The sequence below is a fragment of the Chiloscyllium punctatum genome, chromosome 2 (genome assembly GCF_047496795.1).
Source record: "Chiloscyllium punctatum isolate Juve2018m chromosome 2, sChiPun1.3, whole genome shotgun sequence".
Lineage (NCBI taxonomy): Eukaryota > Metazoa > Chordata > Chondrichthyes > Orectolobiformes > Hemiscylliidae > Chiloscyllium > Chiloscyllium punctatum.
The window spans coordinates 106,073,191-106,083,611 of record NC_092740.1 but is presented as its reverse complement, the minus strand read 5'-3'; the positions used below and the strand labels follow the sequence as shown (position 1 = coordinate 106,083,611).

At 42.7% G+C, this 10,421-nt stretch overlaps 1 long non-coding RNA gene across 1 annotated transcript; it reads left to right on the top strand.

The window, feature by feature from the left end:
- Positions 1-2,572: 2,572 nt before the first annotated feature.
- LOC140493427 (uncharacterized) lies at positions 2,573-9,281 on the top strand. The gene is made up of 4 exons (XR_011963673.1): positions 2,573-3,772; positions 3,946-4,022; positions 7,574-7,745; positions 8,036-9,281. It is a non-coding gene; the product is annotated as an uncharacterized lncRNA (long non-coding RNA).
- The last annotated feature ends 1,140 nt before the right edge of the window (positions 9,282-10,421 follow it).

The following is a 10,421-nucleotide window of genomic DNA, read 5'->3' as shown; positions in this document are numbered from 1 at the left end:
AGGACTTCAGTAAGGCATTTGATAACGCTTCCCATGGTAGGCTGATGGAGAAAGTGATCCAGGGTGTACTAACTAGATGGATAGAGAACTGGTTGGGCAACAGGAGACAGAGAGTAGTAGTAGAAGGGAGTTTCTCAAAATGGAGAACTTTGACCAGTGGTGTTCCACAGGGATATGTGTTGGGACCACTGTTATTTGTGATATACATAAATGATCTGGAGGTGGTCTGATTAGCAAGTTTGCAAACGACACTAAGATTGGTGGAGTAGCAGATAATGAAGGAGACTGTCAGAGAATGCAGCAGAGTATTGATAGATTTGAGAGTTGGGCAGAGAAATGGCAGATGGAGTTCAATCTGGGCAAATGTAAGGTGATGCATTTTGGAATATCGAATTCTAGAGCAAACTATATGGTAAATGGAAAAGCCCTGGGGAAAATTGATGGACAGAAATGTCTGGGTGTTCAGTTCCATTGTATCCTGAAGGTGGCAGATGCAGGTCGATAGAGTGGTCAAAAAGAGATACCGCATGCTGTCCTTTAGTGGACGGGGTATTGAATACAAATGTTAGCAGCTCATGTTATGGTTGTATCAGACTTTGGTTTGGAATTTGGAATACTGTGGGCAGTTCTGGTCATCACATTACCAAAACGATGTGAATGCTTTTGAAGGGTGCATTGGAGGTTCACCAGGATGTTGCCTGGTATGGAGGGTGCTCACTATGAGAACAGGTTGAGTAGAATAGGATTATTTTCAATAGAAGGAGGAAGGTTGACGGAGGACCTGATTGAGGTCTGCAAGATCATGAGAGGTATAGACAGGGTGGATAGGAAGAAGCTTTTTCCCAGAGTGGAGGACTCAATTAAAAGAGGTCATAAGTTCAAAGTGAGCGGGGAAATGTTTAAGGTAGATATACATGGAAAGTTCTTTAGGCAGACGGTGGTGGGTGCCTGGAATGCGTTGCCAGTGGAGGTGGTAGAGGCAGACATGATAGTGTCATTTAAGTTGTATCTAGACAGATATATGAATGGGCAGGGAGCAGAGGGATACAGATCCTTAGAAAATAGGTGACAGGTTTAGATAGAGGATCTGGATTGGCATAGGCTTGGCAGGCCGAAAGGCCTGTTCCTGTACTGTAATTTTCTTTGTTCTTTGTTCTAGAGACCAGTGAGTCTCACATAGGTGGTTAGGAACTTATTAGAGAGAATTCTTAAGAGTCAGATTTGTGTGCATTTGGAAAAGCTTGGACTAATTAGGGACAATCAGTATAGCTTTGTGCAGGGCACTTCATGGCTTATTAACTTGATTGAATTTTTCAAGGAGATGACAAAGGTTATCGAGGGTAGAGAAGTAGATAATATCTATATGGAATTTAGTAAGGCTTTTGGCAAGGTTGGTTCATCCAGAAGATTATGAGGGGTGGGATCCACGGTGACTTGGCTGCTTGGATTGAGAATTGGCTTGTGGTTAGAGGGTAGAGGGTAGTTAGGGAAGGGTAAATTTCTATCTGGGGGTCTGTGACTAGTGGTGTCCCACAAGGATTTGTACTGGGACCTTTGCTGTTTGTGATATATGTAAATGATTTGGATGAAAATGTAGATGGGGGGGGAGGAGGTTAGTAAGTTTGCAAACGATACATAGATTGGTGAAGTGTGGATGGTATAGAAGATTGTCAAAAGATACAGGAGAATGTATATCAGTTGCAGATAAGGGCAGATGGAGTTTAATCCGGGCAAGTCTGAGGTGCTACATTTTGGGAGATCAAATGTTATAGAAACAATAATAGTTAATGGCAGGACCCTGAATAACATTGATGTCTAGAAGGATCTTGGCATTTGAGTCCATAGCTTCCTGAAAGTGGCCACAGAAATAGCTTGGATGGTAAAGAAGGCATATGGCATTATTGCCTTCAATGGTCAGAGTATAAGAGTCAGGATGTCATGTTGCAGCTTTATAAGACTTTTGTTAGTTGCACTTGGAATATTACATCCAATTCTGATTGCCACATAACAGAAAGGATGTGGAGGTTTTGGAAAGGATGCAGAGGAGGTTTAACGGGTTGCTGTCTGGATTAGAAGGCATGAGCTATAAGGAGAGGTTGGAAAACTTGGTTGTTTTCATTGGAATGGTGGAGGCTGAGGGGAGACTTGACAGAAGTCTATAAAATTATGAGATGTACAGTTGATGGTCAGAATCTTTTTCTCAGAGTTGAAATGTATAATACTAGGGGGCATGCATTTAAGGTGAGAGGGGAAAAGTTCTAAGAAGATGTGAGGGACAGGTTTTTTACACAGAGAATGGGAGAAGTCTGAAACATGCTGCCAGAGTTCATTGTGAAGGCAGAAATGACAGTGTTTAAAGTGCTTTTAGATAAGCACATCAATATGCAAGGAATGGAGGGTTATGGCCCACAGAAGGGAGAAACACAGCAATCACACAACACCAGGTTATAATCCAATTGGTTTATTTGAAATCACAAGCTTTCGGAGCACTGCTCCTTTGACAGGTGAAGTTACCTGTCGAAGGTATAGCACTCCAAAAGCTTGTGATTTCAAATAAATGAGTTAGACTATAATCTACTGGCTTTATCCACCACAGTCCAATGTCAGCATCTCGACAAAATGCAGAAAATGCTGAGAGGAGACCTGATTGAATCATAGGATTCTTACTTTGAGGAAGCAGGCCATTCAGCCCATCAAGTCCACACCATCCCTTTGAAGAACATTCCACCCAGATCCAATGCCTTACCGTATCCCTGTAACCCTGCATTTCCCATGGATAATCCATCTAGCCTGCACATCCTCGAGACTATGGGCAATTTAGTATGGCTAGTCCACTTAACCTGCATATTTTTGGACTGTGGGAGGAAACTGGAGCATATGAAGAAATTCACGCAGACATGACGGGAATGTGCAATCTTCACACATACAGTCGCCTGAGGCTGGAATCAAACCAAGATCCCCAACACTGTGAGGCAGCAGTGCTAAACACTCAGCCACTCATGTTTGAGGTTTTCCAAATCATGAGCAGGGCTGGACAGAGTAGACAGGGAGAAGGCAGAAAAGAAAGATAAATTGGCTTAGATTTAAAGTGATGTGTGAATGAAGCAAGGTAAGAACAGATTTACACACAGCGAGCATTGTCTGGAAATATGATGGAAACAAGTTCAATTGAAGCATTCAAGAACGGCAGTGGATGAACGCTTGGATAGTCATGGCCTGCAGGAATATGAGGAAGTTACAAGAGATTACTACTAATTTATAGAACTGGACTCGATAATAAAGCTGACGCAGGCACAGTGGATTGAATGGTCTCCTTCTGCACTGTCATAATTCTGAGATTCCGTAATTCTGTGAAATAAATTGTCAACTTTTTGCTCTTCTGTAAAGCACTGGATAAGATGTAAAATAAAGCCTTGTGTTAATTTTCTCTTGGGAGTTGATCATCTGATTATATCTGGGCCAAAGTAAGCTTTTCACTTTTCTCCCCAGTAACCTTGCTGTTATATTATTACATTTCACACCATCACAATCACCACAGTTCTGGTTTACACACCAAATCAGAGTTTTCATAGCCTGCTATTACTTGGCATGCAGTTTTTTTGTCTCTGTGTTAACTTTGACAGCTGGCATCAGCAAGAAGAAACAAATGAGAAAACTGCTATCCGAATACACTTTGCGATTATGAAGAACTACCATCTCTTACGTCTGTATTCCTCGATGGCACATTCATGCTAACTTATTACAAGGATAAATTATTACTTGGCAATAAAAGGTAAGAGCAAATATTTCCATTTTAACAATGTCAATTATCTGAGTAAGTCAATAAATCATTGCTGTTACAGAGAGTGAAATACTCAGCAATTGGCCTGTTTTTGTTTGAGATGTCATTGCAAATCCAGTGAACTTTCACATTTTCTTTTCCATAAAACCTTTATACTGCACCAGGAAACGTGACAGTAAATATCTGAAGATGGCATCGCTGCAACAATAATTCGCTTTCCAAAGTACCAACTGATTGACAGGTATCAGAAGCATGAAGCAATTTAATTAAATTGAGATTTTCAAGAGAATATTAGTTGATTATCTGGATAGAACTAATGTGGAAGGGTATGAGGAAAATGTAGGAGATTAGCACTAGATAATGGGACTTCTGTGAAGAGCTGGTGCAGGCATAATGGGCAGAATGACCTTCTATGCCATAAAATACCTGTGATTTGGGATGACATGCTCTTGGATTGATATAAGCAATGTGTACCATCAGACAAAAAGTGAGCCTACAACAGCAGATGCTGATGAAATATTTATCAGAAACACATCAAATTTGTGGAATTTATTTCTGTTTAGGATGAATGTTACATGACCTGGATATTAGTGCTGAATCATTATCTAGAAATCTACAGACTTGCAAAATAATGATGAGAATGATGACACTTTGGTGGAAGCAAATGACAAGATGCTCAATGGATAGGCCAGGATGGCAGTGAAAGTCAATGTTTTTGTGAGAAATTGGACATGACACACAATACAATTTGAACAATACAGCCACCATGAGTGTTGGCTCACAGAATATGGAGACAGGCAGAATATGAAACAATGGGCCTCAACAACATGGTTCTCACAACATATGAGAAATCTGGGTGAATTCATAGAATCATAGAATCTCCATAATGTGGAAAGAGACCATTCAGCCCATTTATTCTGCACTGACCCTCTGACGAGCATCCCATCCTACCCCCATAGCCTCACATTTGCCATGGCTAATCACCCTAACCTGCATATCCCTCAATACTACAGGATAATTTAGCACAAACTCCACACAGACAGTCACCTGAGACTGGAATTGAACCCAGAGAACCAATTGTGTGAGTTTGCACATTCTTCCCAGGTTCGATGGATCCACCATGGGAAATGCAGTGTTATAGAATAGGGTAGGATGGTGGGTCTGGGTAGAATGATGTTTTGAGTGTCAGTGTACTCTCAATGGGTCACATGAACTGCTTCCACACAGTAGGAATTCTATGATTTTAACTCATGGATTGGACCAGGGTACATTTCAGGGCTGTTCACTCACTCTCTTATTGCTTGTTCACTTAACACCTATCTGGATGCTGACAGCACCCCTGCTTTGTCTTTTATCACTTTTCCTCATCAGTCTCACTTTAAAGGCTCATGGTTTTTCTCTCTTGCCTTTCTGTGTAGCATATTGCTATGTCCATCTCACACCTGTAGTATTTGCCATCAGCCTGTATAGCAAACATACTGCATGTGCTTTAATGAAATGGCTGTATCTCAAATCAAAGAAATACATCATTTAGCCAGGGCTCCTGGTAAACTGAGAACAGTGTCCAATGTCAGTCTTGAGCCTTGTCACAGTCAGTCATCTGCCAGGGACATCACACTCAGGACGCTTGACTTACTACAAACTGAGGAGAGGGACACAGTCAGGCCTGTAGGTCCAGTCCAGCCAGTCAGAGGATTAACAGATTATCAGTTAGTGAGCTTAATGGAGAGCGGATAGGGATCTGGTAAGTTATCACTCGGGGCTGTCTGTCCAGATCATTCGGAGGTGGAGCACGGTCAGTGTTGGGAGTTAACGGAACGAAAGGTATGAGTGGGTATCAAAGGAGTCTATTTTGATAGGGAGGTGGGGGCTGAACACTGGACTCTGGAAGCAACCACCTGCAATGCTGGTGGTATAAGAATGGTGAAAGGGGAATTTGATATATAAGGGGGAGCCAGGAGTGCATGGAAGGACAAAGGATCATGTGGGAAGGTGATGATCAGCTGCCACCACCACTGTGACCTCAACAGGAAGAGTGTGCAGCATGACAGCCAAAACCAGACTAATGTCAAGAGTGTGGTGCTGAAAAGCACAGCAGGTCAGACAGCATCAGAAGAACAGTAGAATGGCCATTAGGGCAAAAGCCCTTCATCAGGAATCGGATTTTGCCCAAAATATCAATTCTCCTGCTCCTTGGATGTTGCCTGACCTGCTGTGCTTTTCCAGCACCATACTCTCAACTCTAATCTCCAGCATCTGCAGTCCTCACTTTCACTTAAGACCAGACTAATATCAAGGGGCTCAGGGGAAAGGATGAAAATGGCTCTTAATTAGGTGGTGGGTAGGAACATGTAGGGGTTCAGCAGAGGTGGGGCTGTCTAAGGAGACATGGCAGGAAGGACCAGAGTGGGACCTGATAACCAGGCCAAGTATGGGGATTCGCAGCACTCAATATGACCTGTGTTGCCTTTCATGAGTGTCAAATATAACCAGTGAATGGAAAATGGCTGTTATCACACTGGAATGAGCGGAGTCGCTCTCTACTTGATGACCAACAATACAGGGTCCATTTTGAGCAATTGTAAACCCTTCAAGGGGCAATTGTATCAAGCAGGCACCTGTAGAGTGCAGGCTGAGGTCAAGTCTCTAGCTCCCTAAAAGTGGCCACACAAGTAGATAGGGTGAGCTGAAAATGTGTTGCTGGAAAAGGGCAGCAGGTCAAACAGCATCCAAGGAGCAGGAGAATCGATGTTTCGGGCATGAGCCCTTCTTCAGGAATGAGGAAAATGTGTCCAGCAGGCTAAGATAAAAGGTAGGGAGGAGGGACTTGGGGAAGGGGCGTTGGAAATGCAATAGGTGGAAGGAGGTTAAGGTGAGGGTGATAGGCCGGAGTGGGGGTGGGGGCGGAGAGGTCAGGAAAAAGATTGCAGGTTAGGAAGGCGGTGCTGAGTTCGAGGGATTTGACTGAGACAAGGTGGGGGGAGGGGAAATGAGGAAACTGGAGAAATCTGAGTTCAAACTTGTGGTTGGAGAATTCCTAGGTGGAAGATGAGGTGCTCTTCCTCCAACCATCATGTTGCTATGGTCTGGCGATGGAGGAGTCCAAGGACCTGCATGTCCTTGGTGGAGTGGGAGGAGGAGTTGAAGTGTTGAGCCACAGGGTGGTTGGGTTGGTTGGTCCCACTCCCTGGAACACCCAACCCCAGGGCATCAATGTGGACTTCAACAGTTTCCTCATTTCCCCTTCCCCCACCTCACCCTAGTTCTAAACTTCCAGCTCAGCACTGTCCCCATGACTTGTCTGGTCTTGTCCTACCTGCCTATCTCCTTTTCCACCTATCCACTCCACCCTCTCCTCCCTGACCTATCACCTTCATCCCCTTCCCCACTCACCCATTGTACTCTATGCTACTTTCTCTCCACCCCCACCCTCCTCTAGCTTATCTCTCCACGCTTCAGGCTCACTGCCTTTATTCCTGATGAAGGGCTTTTGCCCGAAATATCGACTTCGAAGCTACTTGGATGCTGCCTGAACTGCTGTGCTCTTCCAGCACCACTAATGCAATATCGAGAGCCAAAGGGCTATAATGTTCTATGTTCTAACATAGCTATGCAAGGGATGGAGGGATATGGACCAAGGGAAGGCAGAAGGGATTAGTTTAATTTAGCATCATGTTCGGCACAAAGTCTTGGGCCAAAGGGCCTGTTTCTATGCTGTACAGTTTTATATTCTATGTTCTAATTGTAATCATGTCACTATAAAATACATGCAGGTGCAATTGTCTGTTACAGGGAATATCCACTATGTCATTGGTTATTACAAATTTTGGAAAAGCATCTCTGTGAAGCTGCAGTAATCCCAGGTGACTTTAAAAGAGGCAACTGCGAGTCACAATGCATACAGCTAATGGAGGATATCCTAGTGTGCACAGGCCATGGAACAGATCCCCTCTCCCCCTGAACTGTATGTATAATGTTGGACTCTCTTATATTTAACAATATCTTTCATGGGTGTTGTGGGGCTGCAGGGCAAAGGATCAATGTTTATGTAACACACTCCACTGTTATCAGGGTGGTGCATTCATCAGAATAAGGTCAAATCACATGATGTCAAGATGACTCAATATATCACCCTCTTTATCAAAATGCTCCATGTCCCATTGTATGGAGAACCACACTAAGCTTCATTTGCATGAGATGTGACTGCTCTTTATTTCTAACAACGTTTTTTTTCTGCTCCCCACACATTGTAAGCGTGACTGATGGATCCAGCTAATGCAGTGGTATTACTGTGAAATAACAAAAATGCAGAGAAACGGAGGAGGAGCCAATGATCTAGCAAGCTCATCTAGAGGCACAGTGTTGCCACATACTGAGGATATCCTGGGATTCTGTGACTAAACTGTGCTAGTTGCTGGACTGGGGGGTCTGAGAGAGTGGATGATCATCCTATCCCACCTACATTGAACTTTTAAGCTACAGTTTCATTCCAAGGAACCAGTGGGACCTGTGTGGAATTTCTCAATTATCCACTCACAAATGTAACAGAACTGACCAATGCCATTTGTACCAGATCACAAGAAGACGTCAGTACTATAGCTTGGACAGTGGGATTTGGCTTCCTCTGGTGTAGGGCACTTTAGAATATACTAACAGATTACTGAGAGGGCTATATCACAATGCAGCTGAGTCCATCAATTGAAACAGATTACATTTCATCAATGAAAAATGTGATCTGTGATAATCAGTTCCACTTCTTAGAGGCTCACGCCCACTACCCTGGGAGTTACCATGATGCCGAAATCCTAGGAAACGCTTATGTTCCTGTTACTGTTGAGGGTCCAGATGCCTTATCAAGATGGTTACTAGGAGATGAGAACTAGCTACTGAAATTCTGGCTGATGACTCCGTTGCACAGCTTCTGGAGAAGGGTTATATCCAAAACGTTGACTTCTTCACTTCCTGATGCTGTCTGGTTTGCTGTGATCTTTCAGACTACCCTGACTGAGGTGAAGCATAGATACAATGCTTTGAGACCATTCTTCAAACAGGGCCCATGGTGCACAGATGACAGGTCTATTGAACACAATGTTTCACTGGTTCGACCAGCCTAGTGTGACCATGCAGCTTAATCTAAAGAGAGAAAGCTGCCTAATCCCAGAATCTTGCACTCTGCATGACTGGAACAAGTAATGAGGGGACATGATGACTTCTGAAGAGTTGGGAAAGTGGGAGCAGTTTTCCAAGGATGAGGATGAAAACATTAAGCAGAAAAAAACAACAGCTTGTGTGTGACAGTGTGTAACAGTGTCAGGCATACAAGCCAGGTAGGACTTAATTCACACACAGTTCTAATAGAGAAGAGCTGTATGCAGTGATCACACATTGATTGCAAAATTGTTGGTGTGCAACAGGCAAATAGTTTGTTTGTATTCTGAGAGCCAAATGCAGCTTCTGTTTGATTGATTTCTATTCATTTTTGATGATTGTAAATAAATCTTAATCTTTTGAAGTGTTAAAGGCTTTCCTGTGTATGATGGTTTCTCATTTATCACTGAGAAGACGTTGGGTGATGGTGATCAATGGGGAAAATATAGCAGTCACTTGAAGAAGGATGTAAGATGGGATGTGGGTAAGAACCACAGAAATAGGACTGTGCAGTTACATGTGCAAGCAAGTGCCAGTTGTAACACCTAGCTGCTATGGGATGCAATGGTTTGTAGTTGCTGTGTTCCTACATTGACAGTGAAGGGGATCTCTGGACTGGAATGCTAGACCAGGGCTACTTCTGGTGTTTAAAGGTATGTGTGTTAATATAAATGGGTTATCATTGGATGAGAGGGATGCCATGGAGAGTGATTGGTTGCTAATGAAATGAGTTTGGGATGATAGCACAAGAAAACATACTGTGCCTCATAGAGGGAAACAATCTATGAAATGTGATGAAAATGTGCCATTTGCTAAACTATCTTGAGAATCGGCCCAATACATTTCACTAACTATGTTGTAAAAGCCTGAATCTGAAAAGATGAAGAGGAGCAAGACCTTTTAGTTGTGAGTAGAACTTTATTATTTTTGCTTTATTATAGTGAGAAAAATAGTAGCACTAAAATGGCATGGTATATATGAGATACTACTCATTTTTCCAAAGATTGCAGATAAAGTAAATTGAAGAGTAGCAGACAAGCAATCTGAAGTAACAGTGAGGTTAAACTCAGACTGGAAATCCAACATGTTCCACATTTGATCAGCTCCACAAAGCCAAGACAAAAGGGGACTTTGTTTGTTCAGTGTTCAAATGGAAAACACTAAACCATTTGGCAAGAAATTTAAAAACAGTTGGATATGACCCATATTTTCCTTGTGATAATGCTTATAATAATGATTTGGATCTAATTTAACCGGTCTTTTGGTTCTTTTCATTTACATTTTGTTTTCCTTTTCCTTCTACTTCTAAGTACCCTTTGCAGTCTTCATGAGGATTCTACAAAAATATTTGTTGCCTTACAACTCAAGAGTGAAGTTTTTTTTGAAAAATCATTACATTGGCGACACTGGCTTTTGGCCCTTCCTGAGGTAAAACATCTGATTTTATTTGCCAAGTTTGCTTGATGACACAGCCAAGACCAGCAACTCCCTC